Here is a 27,030-nt window from a genome sequence, read left to right on the forward strand (position 1 = left end):
CTGACCAGTATAATTTCCATGCTGGTCTATGTTGTTTTTTTCAGGAGGGTGTTGTCTAAGAAAAGTTCTTCATGTCTCACTGAGAAATTACTCTTTAGGTGATTTTGTCTTATATTAAAGGGGACCTGTATTGCTAATTTTCTGCCCTTGGTATGGAATTGTGGACTCTTATAGAGCAGCTGCACACAATAACTTGCACAGAAAGTTTTGTAGATCTTCCAGAAGGTCTATGCTATGGTTTGTGCAATAGACCAACACTGACCAGCATAGACCAGCATGGAAATTATTCTAGTCTATGCAAGTCAGTGCTGATCTATACTGGTCCACCAGCTAAACCAGCATAGACCAGCACTGACCAGTATAATTCCCATGCTGGTCTATGTTTTTTTTTCAGCAGGGTGTTGTCTAAGAAACGTTCTTCCTGTCTCACTGAGAAATTACTCTTTAGGTGATTTTGTCTTATATTAAAGGGGACCTATATTGCTAATTTTCTGCCCTTGGTATGGAATTGTGGACTCTTATAGAGCAGCTGCACACAATAACTTGTACAGAAAATTTTGTAGATCTTCCATAAGGTCTATGCTATGGTCTATGCAATAGACCAACACTGACCAGCATAGACCAGAATGGAAATTATGCTGGTCAATACTGGTCAGTGCTGGTCCATCAGCATAAACCAGCACAAACCAGCATACACCAGCATGGTCCACCAGCAACTCCGGCACTGACCAGCATAATTTCATGCTGGTCTATCCTAACTGCCCCTTTAAGATGACTCACTCAACATGTGGAACGGCATCAGGGTCAGTTTTAATGTCTGCAGTGGACGGTGTCAGGACATTCTCCAGCACTACATGCGACCTACCAGTGACTTTTAAGAGCGGCACAGCTGGGAGGGGACCAGCAGAGCATGATATACCGACAAGGTTGTGCGCCTTTACAGCTACCGACACGCACTGCCATGCTTCCAGAGGTTTCCTTGTTGGCTGGGAATATCCCACCAGTGAAAACACTCGACTGGCATTAACATCAACTAGTCATGGCTCAGCACAAGCAGGAGCTTGTCACATCAGGGGATGGGACCGTCCGTCTTGTTCTTATGTGACAGACTCCACTCTTTTGGCCTTATTCACTGACGATACAACAGCAGCCATGCAGTCAAGTAATATTCTTATGACGTTAACGGCCTGTCGTAACATCCACTGATGTCACTTGTAAATAAACATTTAGTGGACAATTTGCACCAAAAGCGTCACAAAGGTCGAAAAAAGGGAGCTTCAACATATCAAACCTTATTAGCCACTTGAAACAGCACCATCACTACGTATGATGTCCAGGGCTTGTTCCCATTGCCATGGCATTTAAAAAGTGCAAAAAATCATAGCCTGAGATGACCTGAGTACTACAGCTGTCTTTACCATTTACTTTGGGTAAAACCCTTGGAGCCAAGGTTTGTACTTCTGAGACGCTGATGGTCTATCCATTTGCTGTACCGCTTATCCTCACGAGGGTCGCGGTTGTGCTGGAGCCTATCCCAGCTCTCTTTGGTCGAGAAGCGGGGTACACCCTGGACTGGTGGCCAGCCAATCACAGGGCACATATAGACAAACAACCATTCACACTCACATTCATACCTATGAGAATTTGGAGTCGGCAATTATAACCTAGCATGTTTTTGGAATGCGGGAGGAAACCGGAGTACCCGGAGAAAAACCACGCATACACATGCACACAGAGATGCCCGAGCGGGGAACCGAACCCGGGTCTCCTAGCTGTGAGACGGTGCAGTTTAAACAAATATAATGAATAGAATAGGATGGTTATATGGATGGATCCAATCTATAGACTTTGTATGCGTCAGCTTTAACTTTAGATTCTATCAACACAAATTTATTGATTAACTGAATGACAATGCAATATATTTGGAAATTGCAGTTTGAGCTGCTGTACAATTTGATTTATTTTAGACGACTGGGATCGATATAATCTGCTAAATGAGGGATAAGCGCTATTATTGACATACAGACTAACATAAACATATGTCCTGCTGTGTGGCTTCACTATGAACCATGTGGTCTTTCAGAGCTGCCGGACACACGAATGCGTCAGGTCTGATTATGTTCCGCCGTGTCTCTCCTTGCCTGGGTTGATTCCGTCTGTGTCGGTCAGGGTAATCGGGGTCTGGTGGACTGTATAATCACTTCCTGCTTGTTACTGTGGCATAGGTTTTTCGGAAACAATGTCGCAGAGCCAGAAAGTAAGATAAAAAGACAATGGCGATAAAACAGAGCCTGTGATGAGCATCACTAGTAGTCTTTTTCAGATAAAGAACTATGGGGCACCGAAGTAAAACAAACCTCCATCACAATCATTTAATGAAGGAAGAAATTGGTTTTTAGAAGAGTTTATTGTATCCAAGACTCGCCCTCTAGTCTGTTCTGCATGGAAGCACACTAATGACCATCGGAGTGACTGCTTAACACAGACTGACACGTGGATCCGGAAAGAGGCGTGAGATCAATATTAAATCAGCAAACAGAACAATTAAAACCAAGGTTTGAGGTACAGAGTCCCATTTGTCTGTCCCTGACTCATACTCTATGAATCAGAGAGTAGGCTTCCATTTAGAAAATGAACAGAGGATGAAAAATCGTATGGAACCACAGTGCTAACATTTTTACCCCATTTCAACTGTTTCAGAACTGGCGGTTGAGAATGCAACAAAACATTACATTAAGTGTACAGTCATTTTTCATTAGTTCCCTTCTTCTATTTTCAAATGTGTTTATAAAAATGACATGTCCAATTATGGAAATCATACGAAGACGTCATCTATCGCTGTCTTCACAAAGGAGATAGTCACATACTGAGGGTATGATTGCCTCAGTTAGATCAATATCTCAGGTTTCTAGCCTTTGGATCAGTGGAGAGCAAATAGTTCAATAGTTGGAAGTCGTGGGTACTTGTTGGGCACTTGGTTTAAAGTTCTCTCCCAGATAGTTTGAATGCCTTTCAGGCGTTGATAAGTCCTCTCTATTTCCAGCTGTGGCTTTTGCAAAGACCGATAGCATGGACAATTTGCAAATCTTTGATCACATTCTTTAGAAGTGGAAAAAAACGACGTCATCAAATTATCTTATGATTGCCGTGAGAATACCAAAATTCAGAATTTTTTATCACAGTTTATTTTGCAAAAGAGAACCCAAGAGCAGACCTATAATATCTTGATCAAGGTGACTTGTCGGCCAGTTTCATGTTACACAGCACTTCACAAGGTTTATGGTCAAATTAAGATGCTCCTGAAGACTTGTGGCATATTGATTAAGTGGCACATCAAGCAGGCATTCTGTATCATGATGCAGGTGGCAAACTGCAGTACGCTCCCGAAAAAGTGTCTTATACATAAGGATGGGTACCCTTCACATTTGGTCATGGTAATGGTTTTATTTCATTTGAACATGCATCAGATTACAATTGAGTGCATTCCATAATCAGTTCCCAGTTCCACATGTCCAAAAGGAGTAGGAAGAAGCAAAGCTTATTAAATCCTACCCCTCCATCTGGTACTTTCACAATCAGTAACTGTTACATTTGTTCACTTCCTGCTTTCCATAATACAGTTTAGGTTTTTTTTTTTTTTTTTTTTAATAATGTACCTCGTTCCGAAGTATGAGGTGATATGACCATCCAATGACATAATGGGTACCATAGTAAGTGTCAATATAGTGATATACATTGTTTGATTTCCTTACTCAATCCATTCCATAGTTTGATTCCACATACTGAAATGCTATGGCTTTTTAACATAGTCCTAGCATAGAAGTGTTTCAAATGTACTTCTTCCCTGAGATCATATTTCTCCTCTCTTGTAGAGAAGTATTGGATGACATTTTTAGCTAATTGGTTGTTTTTAGCCTTATGCATTATTTTAGCTGTTTGAAGGTTAACTATATCAGCAAGTTGAAGTAGTTGTGATTTTAGAAATAAGGAGTTAGTATGTCCTCTGTAGGCGGCATTATGAATTATCCTTACTAGCCTTTTTTGCAGTACATTTCGCGAGTGAAGATTGCTTTTATAGTTATTAGCCCATATTTCCACACAATAAGTAAGATATGGTAGAACCAGAAAGCAATAAAGAGTGTGGAGTGATTTCTGATTGAGAACAACATAACAACATAAGGATGGGAACCCTTCACATTTGAATCGATACGGTACCAACGCCCAAGCGATGCTAGAGAAAAGACTGCATCAGGATAATGAGTGCAATGAGTTTAATTCACGCAGCATAATGTAATTCTATTGCATCTTGAGTGATTCAAAATAGTATAATAGGTTAAAATGTACACTGAAGAAAAATCAAACGCTCCACTGGAAATGACATTTACTGTTATTGCTTAAATCAAAGAGATTATGTTACAGATTACACGCTGATTTAATAAACACCAGAGGCAAAAATAGCAGTGCAAACATTTCTTCAACCAGTCTGACTCAGTCACAATGTCAACTAATTAGCCGCCTGCTTCTGTCGACATCCTGTCCGCTTGGCTGTCTCCTTTGATTTCACTTAGTTTTGGGGCATTTGCTGGTGTTTGCATCACTTGGTGTTTCACTAAGCAGGGAATGATATGGCGGGGACACGATGTTACTGAATTTTCTTTATGTGCTTGTACATGATTTTATTTCAATTTCAATGATACTAATTCCATATATGTGCAGCTGTAAATGCAATTTGTCAATGTTGGCTTATTTTATATGGAGTCATTTTACTACCGCAGCCAAAACCTACATATATCAATGTGGACATTGTAATTATGATATTATAATGTTATGCTGTTGGAAAGCAGAGAGAGCTATACAGGTGTAAATATTCTCATTCATGCAGGTAAGTGTATTATCAGGGCGTTCAATCGATCCCCACTGATCATTTCATAATGAAAGACTATACGGCACACACACCAATCAGACTAGATAGGACAGCTCTATAGTCTCTACTGTCAGCTGGTGCTAAATCAGTTATAGAAGCCTACTCTGCTATTAGACAAAAGAGTTAACTGAACATCTGCTGCAAAATAGACAAAATAGATAAAATAGATAACCCATCCATTAGCACTCTCCACAGGAGCGGCGTATCCTTTTCCAGATATCAGCATTGTCTACCAAATAAAGGAAGACAAGGAATTTTGTCAGCAACAGATCACGAGCAGCTTTCCACCTTATCCCTACTGTGACTTCGCTCATTCTAATTGGCTGCCATCTTTAATGCCTTTTGACAACACAGTGACATATCAAACATTGAATATAACACGTCTTCTGCTAGTGATCATTAGTTTAACTTCCCATCTTCACAAGTGGTCATGTTTGCATTGAAGACTGCACGGTTGAACAAATGCTGTATCTTATCTGTTAAATTAGGTTGACCAAACGTCCTGTTTTTTTTTTTTTTTTTTGTACAATATATAATTTGACAATGTGTGCTTTGAATGTGCTTGGAGTGTCTACATGTAAGTTCGTTTTTTTACTCTGTGAAAAAAAAGGGGTACCTCTGTTACAAAAGATGTTTTTTCTGCTTTGAGGAATTTTGATGCGCTTACGTCACCCCCCCAAAAAAAACGACAAGGTGACGAAAGAGAAGGAAAACAAAAACATACATACAAAAATGTGGAGAGCATGGGAGCATTATAAACAGCAAATTTGACGTGTGTCCATTGTATCCATGTATCGTCTTCAGCCGAAGAACCGAGACCAGCTAAATATCAATGAGGTTAACATTAATATACCAACAACATAACGAGAGCTAGCTCTGTCTTAACTATAACTACTCTCGAATGTGTGACTATAGTTTATCGCAGTGGTAATGTAGGCTGCACGGTAGTCGAGTGGTTAGCGCGCAGGCCACACAGCTAGGAGACCCGAGCTTCGATTTTCCGCTCTGGAAATCTCTGTGTGGAGTTTGCATGTTCCCCGGTTACTCTGTTTTTTTTTCCCACATTCCAAAAACATGCATGTATGAATGTGAGTGTGAATGGTTGTTTGTCTATATGTGCCCTGTGATTGGCTGGCCACCAGTCCAGGGTGTACCAGGTCTCTCGAAAGATGATAAGTGGTATAGAAAATGGATGGACAATGGTAACATGACTTCACACTTTGGTTTATTTCATCTGGAAAAAGACAGCACTGCTAAAAACATTTTTAAATGTGAAAGTCAAAGACATGATCATGGTTTATAGTTTGTTCCTATGCACAATGTGAATTTAAGAAATGATCTTATATTGTCTGTCTGGACTGTTTTTGAAAATACATCTCTTTGTCCAATTCTGTATTTATTACCATCCCCACCTTTTTGAATCCCAAATTTTTCCGCACAATAAAAAGGTCACATATTCTGTAAAGTGAGAGTGAGACACGTATTCACTGTGGGTCTGCTGCTTCCTTGCATTGTGTACTTGTCTGCTCATTTCCTCTCTCCTTTTTGGTATTCAACACAGGCTATGAGCAGGTGAAACCCCCACTATTCAGTCGGGTGCAAAAAATTGGCCTCTAAATCACACCCATTTGCAGACTTTTTTGCGTTTGTGGCCCCGGTTCTATCTCATCCTTGAATCAGATTGCCCTGTGACATGCCATCTGACGGTGAGCCTGATTGTGTTTTTGTTCAGTATATGTTCTAGCATGATACTTTTATGCCAATATTCTATTTGTTCATTTTGTTGGATGTCACATTTGTTGATTGTATGACTTAATAACGGCATAATTTAAAGTAATAATCTTAAATCTAAGAATGGTGTCAGACATATCAGCACACTTAAAATGGTTAAATCTCTTCAGGAGAATACTGTAGTATAATCAACTTGCATAGTTTACTAGACCAGTTAATAGTATTATATTAGGTTTTTGATGTCAGCTTGTATCTTGGTGTTTTGTTTTTTTTTTTCTTGTGACAATCTCGGAGACTGTGCTTCGAATGTGATTGATGTTAGTCCTCAACGACACAATCTGATCTTCAAAAAACAATAGTGTTTCCCCTGAAGGCTACACATGCATTCATACAGTGTAGCCGGCTGTATTGTGATCACATAGTCACAGTTACACGTCACGTTCTTTCAGAATTTAAGGCTTAAGAAAGACTCCTACATAAGCCACATGGACAAAATATCATTCAATGTCATTAATTCATTAATGAAATTCTAAATGTTAATAATATCAATACAATCAGGCCATTTAGTTATAAGATACATGCTTTTTCTATATGGTTTTCTTGGGGGAGTCAACCATGCCTTTGTCATTAGCAGTCCCTGTGCAGACGCCTCATGTCCCTCAAAGTGAAAATTCTCGAAAAGCACTTAAGGACTTTCACAACATCATCAGCTTGCTCCATAATAAACACCCATAGGCTTTCTATGTGTTCCCCGAGGACTTAAATCACACACTTTACACCTGATAGACCACAAGTTCCACCAGCATGTCTCCATAGCAACCAAGGTTTTACAGCACACGGGTGTAATCAAACAGACGTGATTTGTATAAGGATTTGTGTCGCCACTGTGTAGTAAGAATGTGACGCAAAAACCGCTATACCAATACACACCATTGTCTATATGCTTGTGTGACACAATTATACACAGTAATAGTACTAGAATAGGAACGTGGCAAGAATAATTAATCACAATGACTGTATTTTTTTTAATGAAGCATTGAAATTGCACTTTAAAATGAGAGCACCAATAATGAAAAATAAGAAAAAAAAATCCTGTGTACCCTAAAACTAGGTCATAAATAAATAGGTAACTACCAAAATAGACTTTTACCCTGTTCCTGGTTGTTTACTCCGTAAAACAACCAAAATAACCTTCACAGGTGCTTTGTGGTAATGTGCTGCAGCATCGATGTAGTACTGTTTGACAGTGTAAACATTGCACCGTGTTGTCTGTCTTCATGAGTTTGAAATGATCCCCAAGTTTTGACAGCTTCTGTCGTTTCCAGTCGTTCCCCTCTTCTTGCGGTTTTCATTTCAGCCATCTCTTTCCATCGCCACTTTGTCCATCTTATCTGTACTGGAACTAATTCTGTTTATTTTAAGTTTGGGTCAGTCCGTGTGGTCCAGATTTGATTGAATTTTATTAGCTCCACTCAAACGAATCATCAAAGCAACAACTGATTGAATCAAGTAAAAAAATATGCACTGTTAAATAAGGGAATTGAAAACTGTTATCATTTAATATAGATAACTGAGAACAAAAACAAAACGCTTTATTTCTGATGTGTTGCTGTGTGGTTTAGGCACGTGCAGTCAACGCTTGAAGGCTTCAAACACGCTCAGACTACGAACACGAACGCGAGGAAAGAAGGAGGCAAAGGGCATTTTGATGTCTTCTGAACCGCAGTGAAATATTTCATCCCTTCACACAACACAACTTTCTGTTTCCCTTTCTTTCTTTCTTTCTTTTCTTCTTTCCTGCGAGTACGATACATCCATCCAAGTTAAAAGAATAATTGGTCCCAAAGAAATTGCAAAATGAAAGGCAGGGACCGTCGTCCATAAATCATAATATGTCACCTCTGCCTTTCCCCCCCCCACATAGAGACAAGTTAACTGCAGGCATCCATGGAGCATCAGACATGACGGACTTTAAAAGGGACCTATTATGCTTTTTCCACTTTTCTGACCAATAAATGTTTTTAGAATGTTGTATTCTCGTGTTAAACCATACCAAAGTTTAAGATCATGAGGTTTGCGCATTTGGAAGTGAATCCTGAACGAAGTTTGGGATGGGTCAAAACGGTTGGTTTCTAAAGGCGTGGTAAAACTGCCGCTTTGTGACATCACAAAGGGATGGATAGTCTTACATATAAATTATCTGCCCTACCCCAAGCTCTGTTCCTCTGTTTACTTGCTAGCAATGCCTCGTACGTGAAAGCTACATTTGTTTACGATTCCTAAAGACGCCACCATCAGGCACAAATGGTTGCAGTTTCTGATTGGCTAATCTGTCAACGGCATTTCATACTGGACTGTTTTGTGAACATGGGCCAATATGCAGCTGGACTAGTCGACAAACTTGCTGAAGCCCTTTCCAACATTACTTGGTCGTGTGGAAGATTCAGAAGGGCAAGCAATAAGTAACAATTTATCAGTGTCAAAAACGCTTGTCTGTACAGCGTAGAGGAAGCAGGGTTGCTAATAGCCTTTTCCCACCACAATTAGCGGCTCTTCTCGAGTTTTTTTTACACACTGGTAGTCCCGCAAAACACATTAGACATTACCGATGCTGTAGAAAACCTAATGCTAAAATGCTAAAGCTACTTACCATCTTGAAGTAACCTCTTTTCTTGAGAAAGACTATCCAGTCTCTACCTCCAGATCGGATTCAGGACCCAACACATATGGCTGTGTGGCATTGGCTGTGTGGAACTCTTTCTATGCACTTGGAAGTATGACCAACCACAGCAGAGTGGGCGTGCCTGGAGGCGGGCCATGGACGGAATACATTAAAACAGACTGTTTTTGCGTGAAGCAAGAAATATAGCTGAATAGGTGCAGATTCTGGAAGAACTAGATAGCTTTCTGTGCTGGTTATTGTGTGTAGCTGCTCTACAGGAGTGCGCAACTCAATACAAACGGCTGAAAAATGAGCATAATATAAGTGCTATTAGAAGTATAATTAAGATTTCTTAAGATATTTGAGGACAGGAGATTAAGATAAATGGTATTGGTACCATAAACATATTTACTATACTGTGCTTATCTGTAGCTTATCAGTAACTGACAGTTGTCACTCAGCCACAAAGATGAAAAACTGCACAACCTCTGATTGTTAAAGTGAACTGGTTTCTTTTTGTGTATAAGAATATAATGTTTTTTTTTTAATATTCAGTAAAACATGTCAACAGAAAAATAATGTTCCTCTCAAAACATGGAGTTTAATCACATGACCATTTTACACGTTTTGTGAAATGCACTGTTGAAATGTTTCTCTCTAATATTGATATACGAGGGATGTAATTATTTCCTGACTATCAATTGTGTTTGTGTTATTATTGACATTTTATGGTCATGAGGTTTTTTTCCCGTCACGTCTCCCGTAGTGTCACCATATGCCATAACTGACAATTTGAAAACAATTATTCATTTTGCTCGATAGATGAAGTGATCCATTTGAATGCTCTGCAACACCTCAACCTGAATACATAGATTACAAACATTTTAACCAATTCTATAATACATTCCCTCATTCGGGTTTATGTTTTCCTGTGCCAATATTTTTCTCTGCTCTAATCTGGCTATTTAAGTCGACATGATATGATGCTGTACAATTTTGCAAATGGGAATATGCAAATAGATTCATGAATCAACATTTCCACTGGTTGTTGATAAAAATGCAATTATGTTATGCCGTTTAAATATACAACTGTCTCCCATTCTCCTTTTGTAATCATCTTTCACCCTTCTTCTAAATGAAAGTAGCATTCTCTTAAAGATGCAGCATTTTTGTCTCTAAAATAATATTTTTGCCAATGAAAAATATAAAAATAGCACCACCAGCTAGCATATGTTACTGATAGTGGTTTAAGAGAACAGATTTTTAGGTTTTCAAGTGGGTCCGAGTTGGCAAAATTTTGGAACCTCTGGTCTAGGGGTATGATTCTCGATTTGGGTGCATGAGGTCACGGGTTCAAATCCTGGACCAGCCCAAGCTTGGCTCTTACATTCTTGGATAGCGCTTTATTAGCCAGTCAAGTGTCTCTGCTGGTCATTGTCAATGACTGGAAGTATTTCAGTATTTCATTTTCCAGATATTTACGAAACAATTTTTGGAGCAAGTGAGGTCATGGTGGTATATAAAGGGTTCGTTGGTCTAGTCGTATGATTCTCGCTTTGGGTGTGAGAGGTCCCGGGTTCAAATCCCGGACGAGCCCAAGCTTTACATTCTTATCATCAGGTATACTTTACAGTGCCTGGAAAAGGCGGTTTATTTGCCAGTCTAGGGTCTCTGCTGGCCATTTTCATTCACTGGGAGAGGGCTACAGCAGGGCTCAGTCAAGGGTTGAATGGGGTATATTCCTGCTTCCGTTCAACCTTTGTAGTGTACTCTATTCTGGATAACTGAGACAATACAGACACACGAGTGAAATTTCATCTTCCAGACATCTACGAAACAATTTTTGGAGTAAGTGGGGTCATGGTAGTACATGTAGGGCTCGTTGGTCTAGGGGTATGATTCTCGCTTCGGGTGCGAGAGATCCCGGATGAGCCCACACCTTACAATCTTATGATCAGGTATACTTACACAGTGACTGTAAGTCACAGTCAGAGGTTGGATGGGGTATACTTTCATGCTTCCATTCAACATTTGTAGTTTACTATAACCTTCATGACTGAGACTCGACAGGGGAAGAGCATATTTGATCCAAGTAAAATTTTAAATCATTAGGGGTTAATATGTTGATTTATTTGTCTATTTTCAACTTGTTTCTAATGCACTTTTCTTTTATGATATAATTAGTTCCGTTAGTACGATACACGGTTATTATGATAATCCGGTTACTAGGATGCCCTTTTCATCTCCCGCCAGCCAATTTGGTCTGCTTATATCGATACAAAAGCAGCTTAAATCAATCTTTGCTTAAGGATTTCAATACCAAAAAAGAACACGGCGAACGGCTGCTTCCAGTCAACTTTATTTTTCACACTTCCACCACCAGAGCGCAGCACACACACCGATTCCCGCACTTCCTGGTTCACAGGTCATGCTCAACCCGCCCCACATAGCTGGCCAAACACATGCCTGCAACAGAAGAACCAACTGACATAGCATACACACCTATTCCAACGAAGACAGAAGCGTACAAATACATGTATTTAATTGTGTTGTATTCAGATATCTTTTTATCGCTTGCAATAATCACTGTTTTTCATCTTCCAGACATCTACGAAACAATTTTTGGAGCATTTTTGGGGCCCCAGAAGCACCCAAAAACTGCATAAAATGCCAGTGTTTGAGGACGGTGATTTTTGACAAAAATCATAAGGGGTTAGTATGTCGTTTTTGGGGCTTTTAAGTAGTTAAGACGCTATTTTTTTCCAAGTGAAATTTCATTTTCCAGATATCTACGAAACAATTTTTGGAGCAAGTGGGGTCATGGTGGTATATGAAGGGTTCGTTGGTCTAGGGGTATGATTCTCGCTTCGGGTGCGAGAGGTCCCGGGTTCAAATCCCGGACGAGCCCAAACCTTACAACTTTACGATCAGGTATGTGTACTTACGCAGTGACTGTAAGTCACAGAAACCTCACACACATTCAACATGGGCCCCAGAAGCACCCAAAAAAGACCTAAAATGCCAGGGTTTTAGGGCGGTGATTTTTGACAAAAATGTCGTTTTGGGGGGTTTTAAGGGGTGATGCCGTTTTTTTCTTTTTTTTCAAACTTGCTTCTAATGCACTTTTCTGGTAAAAAAAAACAAAAAAAAAACAGGGAAACCCTACACACACTCAACAGGGGCCCCAGAAGCACCCAAAAACTGCATAAAATGCCAATGTTTGAGGACGGTGATTTTTGACAAAAATCATAAGGGGTTAGTATGTCGTTTTTGGGGGTTTTAAGGGGTTAAGACGCTATTTTTTTCCAAGTGAAATTTCATCTTACATGCAGGGTTCGTTGGTCTAGGGGTATGATTCTTGCTTAGGGTGCGAGAGGTCCCGGGTTCAAATCCCGGACGAGCCCATACATTATAAACTTAGATCAGGTGCACTTTTGTAGTGACTGTAAGTCACAGTCAGAGGTTGGATGGGGTATACTTTCATGCTTCCATTCAACATTTGTAGTTTACTATAACCTTCATGACTGAGACTCGACAGACGAGGCTTATTAGAGGGTTGACCACGGGAAGACCCTATTTGATCAAAAGGTTTAGTATGTCGATTATTTTGCTTTTTTTAACTTGCTTCTAATGCACTTTTCTGGTAAAAAGAAACAGGCAAACCTCACACACACTCAACAGGGGCCCCAGAAGCACCCAAAAACTGTAAAACGCCAGTGTTTGAGGGCGGTATGTATGTCGTATTTTTGTTTTTTTTTTCAACTTGCTTCTAATGCACAAATGAGAGGTCATTAAAAATATGGTTCCTTTTTTCCAAAAATTATTTTTACAATTATTTTTTTATTGTAAAATATTTATTGCACGATTAAAAAACAAATATTTATAGGTAAGTAATAACCTATTGAGTGTTATTGACCTGTCACAATATTTTAGGAACCTTATACAGTTTATGATTGGAACGCAGCTCTCTGGTCATCATGTCAGTCTTGGATGCAGTTATGAAAAGTATGAGAATTAATTAGATTAAAAGTTTGGGCTTCCTTTAAGCCTTCTTTTTCCTTTAATAATAATAATAATAATAATAATAATAATAATAATAATAATAATAATAATAATAATAATAATAATAATAATAATAATAATAATAATAATAATAATAATAATAATTTCATTTTGTCTACATACTGTTTATACGGTGGGCCGCAGACATTTTTTCGATTTTCCAGCGGGCCCTGGGCCTTTGGTAAAGTTTTGGAACCCCCGGGCTAGGTCAAACAGTCGTCATGTACACTTGAAGACAGTTCCATTATTTCAACACAGTCACTTTAATTTCACAGAGCATTAAAGCCCCAGAAAAGAGTAATGATATGCAGGATACAGCCAGAATTAAACCCAAGAATAATGGGCTGACTTGATGCTCCTGGCCGGCTGTGTGTGAAGCTGAATTATTGGTACCGGGAGAAAACTCCTGCAAGCATGGAGGAAAATATGCAAACTCTGCATGGAGAGGTCGGATTCGAATCCAGAACCAACTGGCTATGAGGCAGATGTGCTCACCACATGCGTCACCGTGCTGCCCTTAAGATAATATTTTAATGGTAATTAGTAATGCAGTAGCAATTCAAAGTTGCACTAGATCTTCCTCCTTGCTTTGGATGCTTTCCACTGGCAATGCAAATGTAAGGTACATATGTGTAAGCTTCCGGAATACATAAATATAGACAAAATAACCACAAAGTACGGACTCTGTGTGTGACTGAAAGCGTATCTAATGTAGAGCATAAATTAGCCTTAAGTCCAAAACCATCTTGTGTGCCGCTCATGTCGAAGTGACAGCATGAGAACTTTATAAATTATTCGTGTGCACGTTCCAGCAACTGCATATAAACTTTCAGCGCTTGGTAAATGCAGATTTTTTCTGCACTCATCAGTAATGCTCAAAACTCATCTGGGAATGTATAATTAATGTTTTAGAGGATATAAACCTACTCCTGAGGAGAATGATGTGTTTATGAAACATCTCTTTAGTGTTTATTGCAAAATGCTCACCTCAGCCCTAGTTTAAGTAATAATGAGGTATTTCAGACAATAAAACATTTACTCTGAATTATGCAGTAGATTACTAAAGAATTAATGTGTGTGAATTTATACTAATAAGAAGTACATTTTTGGCAGGTGTTGTTAGTTGGATTATGGAATTAATTCACAGAATTTATAAAGTAGAATTAGATAATGATATACAGATATTGAATGAGGTTGAACCGAATATGGTTAGCGTGTAACTTAAGAGATCTAATTAACAAAAACTTATGTTTCAGTATTGTAAATGAATGGGGCCTTATTATGTGACACTCGGGTCAAATTTTAATCATTTTATTCTCAAAGAAGTCTAGCCTGCAACCACAATATCTGAGTGCACCCTCAGTGGACCTTTCGCCACAGTAGTTTTATGTCTAATTTAGAGCTTAGTCATAATTAAATTGGAGAAACCCAGGGGAAACTGGATTTTGTTGTTAATACTACACAGATCACTGGTTTATGTGGATTACGTTTGAATTCGGTATGTGTAATAGTACATTAGTCATCCTTTGTCTTCCGCTCAGTAGAGACACCCATTACTTTTTTGTCTGTTTTGGGGTGAGTCAAACTACCGTACTTGTTAACATCCCATAAAAGTGAAGAAAGCATGTGACCTGAGAAAGCAGGGTGCCAACTGCGAATTTTTCATAAAGTAAAATGGAAGACCGGAAACCAGTGTGCTTGTTGTCAAAAATATCGCGGATCTGGAACAATTCTAAGATGACTCTAACTTGAAAATGGAAAACGTAAACATTACCATTATGACACAGGAAGATCTGCAATTGGACACCTTTGGCTCAATAAAAATAAAAATAAAAATAAAAATAAAAATAAAAATAAAAATAAAAATAAAAATAAAAATAAAAATAAAAATAAAAATAAAAATAAAAATAAAAATAAAAATAAAAATAAAAATAAAAATAAAAATAAAAATAAAAATAAAAATAAAAATACTTAAACTATATTAGGAAAGCAGGAAGTGAACAAATGTAACAGTTACTGATTGTAAAAGTACCAGATGGAGGAGTAGAATTGGGATGCACTAATTGTAATCAATGTTCAAATGAAATAAAACCATTACCATTACCAAAGTTCATGCTCCTTTTCCACCAGAGAGGTGATGTTCCATGTCTGCAAAACTAGATCTGGTCACCCAGTCAACCAAAATTAAACCACCATGGGGTGTCCTAATTTATTCACACGACTATGTACAGTGAAGAAAATAAGTATTTGAACACCCTGCTATTTTGCTATTTCTCCCACTTAGAAATCATGGAGGGGTCTGAAATTTTCATCGTAGGTGCATGTCCACTGTGAGAGAGATAAACTAAAAAGAAAAATCCAGAAATCACAATGCATGATTTTTTAACAATTTATTTGTGTGATACAGCTGCTAATAAGTATTTGAACACCTGTGTATCATCTAGAATTCTGACCCTGAAAGACCTGTTAGTCTGCCCATTAGAAGTCCACCTGCACTCCATGTATCATCCTGAATCAGATGCACCTGTTTGAGGTCGTTAGCTGCATAAAGACACCTGTCCACCCCATACAATCAGTAAGACTTTAACTTGTAACATGGCGAAGACCAAAGAGCTGTCCAAAGACACCAGAGACAAAATTGTACACCTCCACAAGGCTGGAAAGGGCTACGGAGCAATTACCAAGCAGCTTGGTGAAAAAAGGTCCACTGTTGGAGCTATCATTAGAAAATGGAAGAAGCTAAACATGACGGTCAATCTCAATCGGAGTGGAGCCCCATGCAAGATATCACCTCGTGGGGTCTCAATGATTCTAAGAAAGGTGAGGAATCAGCCCAGAACTACACGACAGGACTTGGTCAATGACCTGAAAAGAGCTGGGACCACCGTTTCCAAGGTTACTGTAGGTAATACACTAAGACGTCATGATGTGAAATCATGCATGGCACGAAAGGTTCCCCTGCTTAAACCAGCACATGTCAAGGCCCGTCTTAAGTTTGCATATGACCATTTGGATGATACAGAGGAGTCATGGGAGAAAGTTTTATGGTCAGATGAGACCAAAATAGAACTTTTTGGTCATAATTCCAATAAGCGTGTTTGGAGGAAGAAGAATGAAGAGTACAATCCGAAGAACACCATCCCTACTGTGAAGCATGGGGGTGGTAGCATCATGCTTTGGGGGTGTTTTTCTGCACATGGGACAGGACGAGTGCACTGCATTAAAGAGAGGATGACTGGGGCCGTGTATTGTGAGATTTTGGGGAACAACCTCCTTCCCTCTGTCAGAGCATTGAAGATGGGTCGTGGCTGGGTCTTCCAACACGACAACGACCCGAAGCACACAGCCAGGAAAACCAAGGAGTGGCTCCGTAAGAAGCATATCAAGGTTCTAGCATGGCCCAGCCAGTCTCCAGACCTGAACCCAATCGAAAATCTTTGGAGGGAGCTCAAACTCCGTGTTTCTCAGCGACAGCCCAGAAACCTGACTGATCTAGAGAAGATCTGTGTGGAGGAGTGGGCCAAGATCCCTCCTGCAGTGTGTGCAAACCTGGTGAAAAACTACAGGAAACGTTTGACCTCTGTAATAGCAAACAAAGGCTACTGTACCAAATATTAACATTCATTTTCTCAGGTGTTCAAATACTTATTAGCAGCTGTATCACACAAATAAATTGTTAAAAAATCATGCATTGTGATTTCTGGATTTTTCTTTTTAGTTTATCTCTCTCACAGTGGACATGCACCTACGATGAAAATTTCAGACCCCTCCATGATTTCTAAGTGGGAGAAATAGCAAAATAGCAGGGTGTTCAAATACTTATTTTCTTCACTGTATATAAGAAGGAAGTAACCATAGTATGATAAACAGTTGGAAGATGCCCAGCGGCATACAATGTGGTCATCTGCAAGCATACATTTTTATTTTAATTTAAGTAGTTGGAAATGACAGATGTATGCTGGAAGCGAAACACACAAATTGCTTTATGCGGTACATTAGAAGCCGCCAGTATTTTGTTTCCTCATCACTCTCCTGTTGATGCTGGTCGTCTATGTTGCACTGTAGTCTAATATTGTAGATTAAGCCGAGCCCAGGAGGAGAAACGGGAACGCTGATTTGAGGCTCTGCTGGTATGATGATAACACTCATTTTGGCAGTATTGTGTGCTTGGCCTCAGTACCTGGAGGGGAGCACTGAAACGACACAGGTAGGAGGCTTGGAGCGAGAAATGGATTAGCAAATTACCATGTTGTGATTCACTTTATTTTACTTTTGCAACTGTTGACCAAGACAAGACAAAACAATTAAAACAAGGCATGGGTTAATAAGAGAGGCCCTAGCTGAATAAATTAGTCCCCGCATCCCTCATCTCATGGGTCTTTCAAATTAATTGGCACTAGTGTGATAATTGTTACTTTTACCAGCAAAACCTCATGTGTGCTTTCTGCTGTTGTCTACAGAATCAATGTTTGATGTCAGTGTGCAGCTATGGTACTACTTGACAGCAGCGGGTCTGAAAAATGTCAGAAAATCCACCCCGTCTTGGGTTTGGTGCACCTCCCGGGCCAGAAAAGTGTTGTTTCAGAACCTTAAAAAAACTGAATTTGCGACAGCAGTGCAACTGAAAAATGGACAAAAATTGACCTGAATTCCAATGGCTAGCCAACGTTGTGTGATAATTTAGCAGGCTGATTCTGCATAAATATTAAGTTCAAAACATCAATTCACAGATGACATGAGACTCACCATGTATGCGTATGTATGACTCTTTGTTGTGCCCTGGTGGACCTTGGACAGCTCCATTGATCGATTTACAAATGTACTTGGGCTGCACGGCGGTATAGTGGTTAGTGCGCAGGCCTCACAGCTAGGAGACCCATGTTCAATTCCACCCTCGGCCACCTCTGTGTGGAGTTTGCATGTTCTCCCCGTGCATGTGTGGGTTTTCTCCGGGTACTCCGGTTTCCTCCCACATTCCTAAAACATGCTAGGTTAATTAGCGACGCCAAATTGTCCATAGGTATGAATGTGAGTGTGAATGGTTGTTTGTCTATATGTGCCCTGTGATTGGCTGGCGACCAGCTGGGATAGGCTCCAGCACCCCCCTGTGACCCTCGTGAGGATAAGCGGTAGAAAATGAATGAATGAACAAATTTAATTTGTTTGTACCCTGGAAAGAATTGCAGCCTTGGTTTGGAGTCTCATCTTCACTAAGCTGTCTTTCAAACGTCGATATTTTCTATCAGCCAAAATTGGATTAAATTCCAAATTTTCCCACAACATAATTTTTTTCCATTGTTCACTGTCATATTCATTGTTGAGTAATACATAATACAACCCATAGGGGGCATCACAAAAAAATAAATTGTACTTAAAAAGAAAACAAAACTTATATCATTTGTTTTTGTTTTTCACAAAAAAGCATGAAATAGAAGTGGCAAAACATTTGCATTTCATGAAGTCATTAAATTCAGCTCATACTACTCTCTATGATAAACAGACTGCAGCATCTTTGAGAGATAAGGATGTCAGTATGTGTTTATTTGCAGGAGCTCACAGAGGTCACGTAGACATTTGGTGAATCTCGGTTTACCTTTGCTTTGCTGCTCTTTACTCTGACATATCTGTGAAAAGATGGAGCACATTTTTGTAGACACTTGGGATGGAAAATAAAGTGCCTGCACACAACAAGGTCACCATGAATACAAATGTGAAATTCCCGTGAATCTGATTTAAAACATTTATTGAATAAATCAGATGTACAGGGCTCCTTCAAGTGAGACTATTCCTTAACTTTTGGATCTTTGTCGGAATTAAACTAGCGAAAGAGAGAAAAAAGTCACCACGTTGGAGGCATGTCATCATTAACACATCCGTGTGCAAAAGGGCAAAGTTTGAAGGGCAAGGTGTGGAAACGTGTGAGATCATTTACCTTTGCTTTTAGTTGACTTGGTGGCCGGGCTCAGTGACACCAGAGGGAGATGCAGCGGGAATTCTGGGAAGCAGAAACACTATCTCGTAGCTGCGATAATGATTCCACCGATTAGTGATATGCGGCATCCTTCACTCAGTCATTTCTCTTCCTCCGGTGTCTCTGTCCACTTAAAGTTAAAAATACAGACCCATTCTGAAGCCATTTCCAAGTAACCTCAACTAAACTCTGATACTTGCCCTCCAGCCTTGCTGCTGATTGATATGGAAAATGAAACCTTGTGAAAGTGAGCTGTGGATTGGACCTGACAGCAGCTCAAAGCAGTGGGCCACGAAATGAGAAACTGTACAAGGAATATATTGTAAAGAGGATGTTTGTTATATGTTCATACTGTTTTTTTATTGTGTCTGATGCTGTTTGTGTTTGCTACTCACTATTACAAGTTATAATAGTTATATATTGCATATAGATGAGGTGCCAGTGGAATGTTGGGGGACGTTTACTCTACTACTACTCCTACTCAGTGTGGCAGTGGTTCAGGATGTAGACCAGGAACGCCGTTCAATCCTTGTTCCATCCATCCAGTCATTGTTACTGTGTCCCTAGGGAAGACACTTCACCCACTTTACCTCCAATGCTGCCCACACTGGTAAATGACTATAGGCATGAATTGGCCACCATGGTTCCGTTTTTGGGTACCTTAAAAGCATGATATAAAATCATTCCATTATTTTTATTACTCTGGCTCTGAAGAGATTAAAAAAAAATCTGAGAATATATTACAACTGTGATTGGCAGGCGACCAGTCCAGGGTGTACCCTGTCTATCACCCACAGTCACTTAGGATAGGCTCCAGCATACCCCAGTGACTCACTGTGCAGACCATCCTATGGAACAAACGACCGACCTCAATTATCAAGTTCATTTTCATTTATAGTGATGAATTAATCAATTTATTATCGTCCCAGGCCTATATTACACAAGACAGTTTTTTTTTCTGAATGAGAAATTGTGTCACGTTTTAATCTCGTGAGATCCACAATTAATTTCAGAACCGGTTGCAGTCAGCAGTTCACATACAATCACAATGACAATGAACGTCATATTAATTTTGATGTTGGTTTATTTGCAGTTGGTTGTTTCTAATGGGTTTTTTTTAAACAGCACCCATTGAATGCAACAATACAATGAATCCAAGAAACTCAGCAAAGGTCTCAGAAGGAGAATTGTACCGTTTGGGAGCATGCAGCTGCACCTACCTATGGTAATGGTAATGGTAATGGTTTTATTTCATTTGAACATGCATCAGATTACAATTGAGTGCATCCCATAATCAGTTCACAGTTCCACATGTCCAAAAGGAGTAGGAAGAAGCTTAATAAATCCTAACCCTCCATCTGGTACTTTTACAGTCAGTAACTGTTACATTTGTTCACTTCCTGCTTTCCAAAAAAAACCAACTTATTTTTTAAATTATTTTTTTAATTTTGATTTCATTTATTTTTTATTTTATTTTTTGTCACGTACCAAAGTATGAGGTGATATGACCATACAATGACATAATGGGTACCATAGTAACTGTCAATATAGTGATATATATAGCACATCATGTCCAAAAGGAGTAGGAAGAAGCAAAGCTTATTAAATCCTACCCCTCCATCTGGTACTTTTACAATCAGTAACTGTTACATTTGTTCACTTCCTGCTTTCCATAATACAGTTTAAGGTTTTTTTTTGTTTTTTTTTAATAATGCACCTCATACCGAAGTAAGAGGTGATATGAGCATCCAATGCCATAATGGGTACCATAGTAAGTGTCAATATAGTGATATATATAGCACATCATGACTGGTTCAAGACTCTTCATCCTTGTATTTAGCAAACATCAACTGCTTGTATTGTTTCTTGAATTGGCTCATCGTTGTGCTAGATCATCAGTTCAACCAAGTCTGCATCAGTATAATTCATTTGGATGTGTCACCACTTTCATGAGGTCTTGAGACAGTTACCCTCACCCTATAAATGAAAGAATCCAGGAACAATCCAGGAACTACCCAAGTCTGCCATAAAATGTCACGGAAACTGCAGGAACACGAGAGCAACTCAATGAAGTGAGAAGCTGCTTGACTGAAATACCAATGAATACAATCATTAAGGGCGCTAATTTAACGTGACATTTATGCCCATGATGTGTTTTGCAGGGTGTGCAGACAAGCAGGTGTGTGCATGTCTTCCTAATAGTAAACAACATCACTTAATTCGCCTGCAGTCCTGAACGGAGACTTTTCTTGACTGACATTTGCCCCGTTCTTGCTCATTACTTACAGACTTTAAGGATTTTTGACCAAAGCATAACAACTGACTTTCCTGAAGTGCTAAACAAATCCAGTGCATACCCAATGGATAATATAAAAGCTGATTAAAGTAATTAAAATTTTCTTGTCTTTATCGGATGGTGTTTGGCCCCTATTTTGTTGGGGTAGTTTGGAGGCGTTTTAAGTGTGAAGGAAACATTTGTTTGCAATGTCCTTTTGTCAGATGTGTTTTGCAACATTGTCTTTCAGCTAGTGAAGTAAAACCTAATCCTTTCTCTTTTCACCTCCAAGATGGAATACAATACCAATTTTGGGTGTTTTTTTTCATTAGCAGTCTACCAAAGTTTTAGAGCCATTTGGTCCCAGCTAATCAATTGGCTTTAATTGAAATGACATCTCTGAATGGCGTGCTCTGTTTATTTAGTGTATCGTCTTGGAAAGGTAACCTATTAGACCCGGCGGACCGCAGAAAGTTTCATATCACAAACATCAGTGGACATATGTTAAAAACAAATAGTCCAAAACCAGCATATGTCACAAATAATTTCTTAAAGCAGAACAAATTTGGCACAGTGGAAAGTTAGCACAACGCCAATCCATTGGTGTCAGGTTATGGAAGCGATTATTATGAATCTTGATCACAATATTTTTTTTACATAAAAAAGCTTACTATGGAACTGTTGCAGAATGAATGTTCGGGTACTGATTGTAAAAGTACCCAATGGAGGGGTAGGATTTAATAAGCTTTGCTTCTACCTACTCCTTTTGGACTGGGAACTGATTATGGGATGCACTCAATTGAAATCTGATGCATGTTCAAATGAAATAAAGCCATTACCATTACCATTACCATTACCATTACCATTACCATTACCATTACCATTACCATGTTACTGTGTTAACGTCATTCACATAAGCAGCCCCCCAATGACACATTCAGGTTTAAGGTTTCAGCTATACATTCATTCATTTTCTTCCGCTTATCCTCACTAGGGTTGTTGGCGTGCTGGAACCTATCCCAGCAGTCTTTGTGCGAGAAGCAGTGTATTTTCAATTATACAGTACTATGTAATTTATTAATAAATGTAAAAAAAATAAAGAAAAATAAATTGCTTTTTGATAAGTGTGCATGTAATCATCTTATTGCATGAAAAGCTACTTCACATGGAACCGTTGTTTAGATTGGTTGTAAGTTCAAGATCAGGTTAACATGCAGATGAGTTGCGAAATGTTCTTCTTGTATAGAATTGGTATTTGCAACGAATCAATATAAACAAGAATCGTGGGTCAACAGTTCGATCCCACAACACTCATGCAACCTTCAGCTTTAACAAAAACAGAAAACATTGCAGAGGAGAAAGTATCTTTGCAAAGTTTACAAGGCTTATACTGTATGACATATGCATTATGAGTTGAATACAAATTCCTGAAATATTTTAATGCATATTAGGCAGACGGCGGTACTTGAGCTGTCTTACCTCCTCTGACTGGTGAGTGTCCCACATAGCCCTTGGGCGTAGTACCTCATCTCGGTGGCGATATTGGCTTGAGCGAATCGACACTGTTCACTCATTTATCAGGTCTCCTGATGACATAGTGTAGTCACTCATTCATTTTCTATCACTTTTTCTTCACTTATTGTTTTACATTCGCGCCTATGGACAATTTACAGTCCCCAGTGTACTTAATATGCATGTTTTAGACCGGTAGCAAACCCACACATGCAAACTGTTCACAGAGAGGTCAAAGCCATATTTGGCTGTGAGGCATATTTGAGCACCACACTTCTGCCATAATGTAGACACGAATTAATGAATTATGCAAATATTATGAATTAAGATTACATTATAGGAATATTTAATATTATTCATCGCCTTCTCTTAAAATTTTGTAGGTTTTTTTTCTATTCTATTATTTTTTTATTCACGAAGCTGTGAATATGTTCCAGATCACAATATATTCAGTCATTTTCTCCCAGCTGTCTTGGGGCGAGAGGCGGGGTACACCCTGGACTGGTCGGCAGCCAATCACAGGGCACATTAAAAATGTCATTTATTTCACTACTTTAAGTCAAATTCAATTTAACTTCTAGAGATTCACTGTACGCATAGAGTGAAATACAGTCAAAAATGTATTATTATTATTGTTTTTAATTGAATGTGATTTGGTTGTTGTACAGTGTTGTAACAAGTGTGACTGCTAAATAACCCACCATGGGGCCAAAGGTGCAATGACCAGAAATTTTAAAAGTTCATTCATTCATTCATTTTCTTTTGCTTATCTTCATGAGGGTCGCGGGGGTGCTGGAGCCTATCCCAGCTGTCTTCAGGCGAGAGGCGGGGTACACCCTGGACTTGTGGTGGTCAGCCAATCACAGGGCACATATAGACAAACAACCATTCACACTCACATTCATACCTATGGACAATTTGGAGTCGCCAATTAACCTAGCATGTTTTTGGAATGCGGGAGGAAACCAGAGGAAACATGCAAATTTCACACAGAGATGGCCGAGAGTGGAATTGAACTCAGGTCTCCTAGCTGTGTGGCCTGCGAGCTAACCGCCTGTACACCGTGCAGCCTTCAAAAATATATATTGTTTTTGGAATGCCGGAAACCAGAGGAAACATGCAAATTTCACACAGAGATGGCCGAGAGTGGAATTGAACTCAGGTCTCCTAGCTGTGTGGCCTGCGAGCTAACCGCCTGTCCACTGTGCAGCCTTCAAAAATATATATTGTTTTTGGAATGCCGGAAACCAGAGGAAACATGCAAATTTCACACAGAGATGGCCGAGAGTGGAATTGAACTCAGGTCTCCTAGCTGTGTGGCCTGCGAGCTAACCACCTGTACACCGTGCAGCCTTCAAAAATATATATTATTTTAAAAATGATAAATATTTTTTTTTTCGATCTTGATCAGGTTTCATGTCCTCTTTTCCCCCTAAAATGCCCTTCTGCATGCATATTTTCTAATAAAATTTATTGTGCGGTTCACAGAAGTGAACTCTGACATTATCTGAGCAATCTAAAGTCGACAGACACATTTGAAAGCTGATCCAGTTTACCGCTTCTCCGTGACTACATTAACATCACCAGCTTGCTGCACAGTGAAACCATTTGACTGAGATTGAGATCCTTTGATATTTTTCTATTTCGGAAAGTGTCTGAGTTTTTGTGTGACATTCAATAAAAGGCCTACGCAACTGTATAAACACATAGATTTTTATTGATTATGGTGTGGTTGCATGTTCTCCCCATGCATGTGTGGGTTTTCTGCGGGTACTCCGGTTTCCTCCCACATTCCAAAACCATGCTAGGTTAATTGGCGACTCCAAAGTATTTCCTAGCTAGCCTTTTGAGTGTTAAGCTGCTGTGTGATGAGTTTTGCATTTGTTGGAAGACGGCACTGTGATGCAGACTGTTCTATTGGTCAATGACATCCTGCCATTTTCAACGGGTTAACATTGTAGACATTGACTGGTTAGCGCGCAGACCTCACAGCTAGGAGACCAGGGTTCAATTCCACCCTCGGACATCACTGTGTGGAGTTTGCATGTTTTCCCCGTGCATGCGTGGGTTTTCTCCGGGTACTCCGGTTTCCTCCCACATTCCAAAAACATGCTAGGTTAATTGGCGACTCCAAATTCGCCAAATTATTTCCTAGCTAGCCTTTTGAGTGTTAAGCTGCTGTGTGATGAGTTTTGCATTCGTTGGAAGACGGCACTGTGATGCAGACTGTTCTATTGGTCAATGACATCCTGCCATTTCCAACAGGTTAACATTGTAGACATCGAGTGGTTAGCGCGCAGACCTCACAGCTAGGAGACCAGGGTTCAATTCCACCCTCTGGCATCTCTGTGTGGAGTTTGCATGTTTTCCCCGTGCATGCGTGGGTTTTCTGCGGGTACTCTGGTTTCCTCCCACATTCCAAAAACATGCTAGGTTAATTGGCGACTCCAAATTCTCCAAATTATTTCCTAGCTAGCCTTTTGAGTGTTAAGCTGCTGTGTGATGAGTTTTGCAATCGTTGGAAGACTGCACTGTGATGCAGACTGTTCTATTGGTCAATGACATCCTGCCATTTCCAACGGGTTAACATTGTAGACATCGAGTGGTTAGCGCGCAGACCTCACAGCTAGGAGACCAGGGTTCAATTCCACCCTCGGCCATCTCTGTGTGGAGTTTGCATGTTCTCCCCGTGCATGCGTGGGTTTTCTCCGGGTACTCCGGTTTCCTCCCACATTCCAAAAACATGCTAGGTTAATTGGCCACTCCAAATTGTCCATAGGTATGAATGTGAGTGTGAATGGTTGTTTGTCTATATGTGCCCTGTGATTGGCTGACCACCACAATTCCAGGGTGTACCCCGCCTCTCGCCTGAAGACAGCTGGGATAGGCTCCAGCACTCCCGCGACCCTCATGAAGATAAGCAATAGAAAATGAATGAATTAATAATAAATTACTAACACAAATTGTTCTTTTTTCATCCATGAATGTGATCTTTATATGGAGGCTGCTTAGTCATTAGTCATTAGTTATCCCCAAAAAGTGATAAACCGATGGGATATTGTGAAGGCTGGATGAGCACACGTACAGTCAGATTTGTCACCCTCATCCATCAGCGGCAGACCAAAATGAGCGAAGAAACCTCCGGTGTTGATTCTTCCAGGCATTCAATGGTTCACAAGTAGCTGATAATGTTGTGAGGAGATGGAATGGGATTTCTAAATGCTATATCCGTACCAAGCTGTCTCACTGCTGGCCTGCACATTACTGTTGAGTGTGTCCTCTTTGGTTGCTGGAATAAATAGCACCATGCCAAGCCGAGTGTGGATATGTGAACATGAGTCATTGCATGGGTTTGTGTGTTGGACACTCAGTAAAATATGTTTTTTTATATGGCTGAATGTGTTTGACTAGCAATGAGATTTACATTTATTAATACATAATCATTAAGTTATGGGATGGATGCCTCTGTTTTTTATACAGTACCACTTGCAGGCACACGGGTTCCAGGAACTTGTTATTTTCCTGTAGAAAAAAATGCAAATAGTGAGAGCCAGTCAACAAGCCAAGGAAAATCACATTTCCTTTGTGGTTTGTTTTTACAGGGTCAGAAAAAATGACCATTCATTCATTCATTCATTTTCTACCGCTTTTTCCTGGAGCCAAACCAGCTAATTACAGTTAGCTGGGTTACAATTAAGCCAATTACATCATAAAGAAACAAAGCAAAATGGCATTGTATGAAAAAAATTGTATTGTACTTTTTGAAAATAAAAACACTTTTTTGTGTCTTTGCTTTATTTGCCTTTTATTTAACCTACAAATGTGTCAGATCATTTTGCCTGACTCTGTACTACACCAGACTGTGATGCGACAAGCAATGTTGATGATAAACT

General features: G+C 39.5%; 3 non-coding genes across 3 annotated transcripts; all 3 read left to right on the forward strand.

Moving 5' to 3' along the window:
- Nucleotides 1–10,842: 10,842 nt before the first annotated feature.
- Nucleotides 10,843–10,914, forward strand: trnap-cgg (transfer RNA proline (anticodon CGG)). The gene has a single exon. It is a non-coding gene; the product is annotated as a tRNA-Pro (tRNA).
- A 1,239-nt stretch (nucleotides 10,915–12,153) lies between these two features.
- trnap-cgg (transfer RNA proline (anticodon CGG)) lies at nucleotides 12,154–12,225 on the forward strand. Its single transcript has one exon. It is a non-coding gene; the product is annotated as a tRNA-Pro (tRNA).
- A 424-nt stretch (nucleotides 12,226–12,649) lies between these two features.
- On the forward strand, nucleotides 12,650–12,721 carry trnap-cgg (transfer RNA proline (anticodon CGG)). The gene has a single exon. It is a non-coding gene; the product is annotated as a tRNA-Pro (tRNA).
- The last annotated feature ends 14,309 nt before the right edge of the window (nucleotides 12,722–27,030 follow it).

The sequence above is a fragment of the Doryrhamphus excisus genome, linkage group LG8 (assembly GCF_037039965.1).
Source record: "Doryrhamphus excisus strain RoL-2023G ecotype Guam linkage group LG8, RoL_Dexc_Guam_v1.1, whole genome shotgun sequence".
Classification (NCBI taxonomy): domain Eukaryota; kingdom Metazoa; phylum Chordata; class Actinopteri; order Syngnathiformes; family Syngnathidae; genus Doryrhamphus; species Doryrhamphus excisus.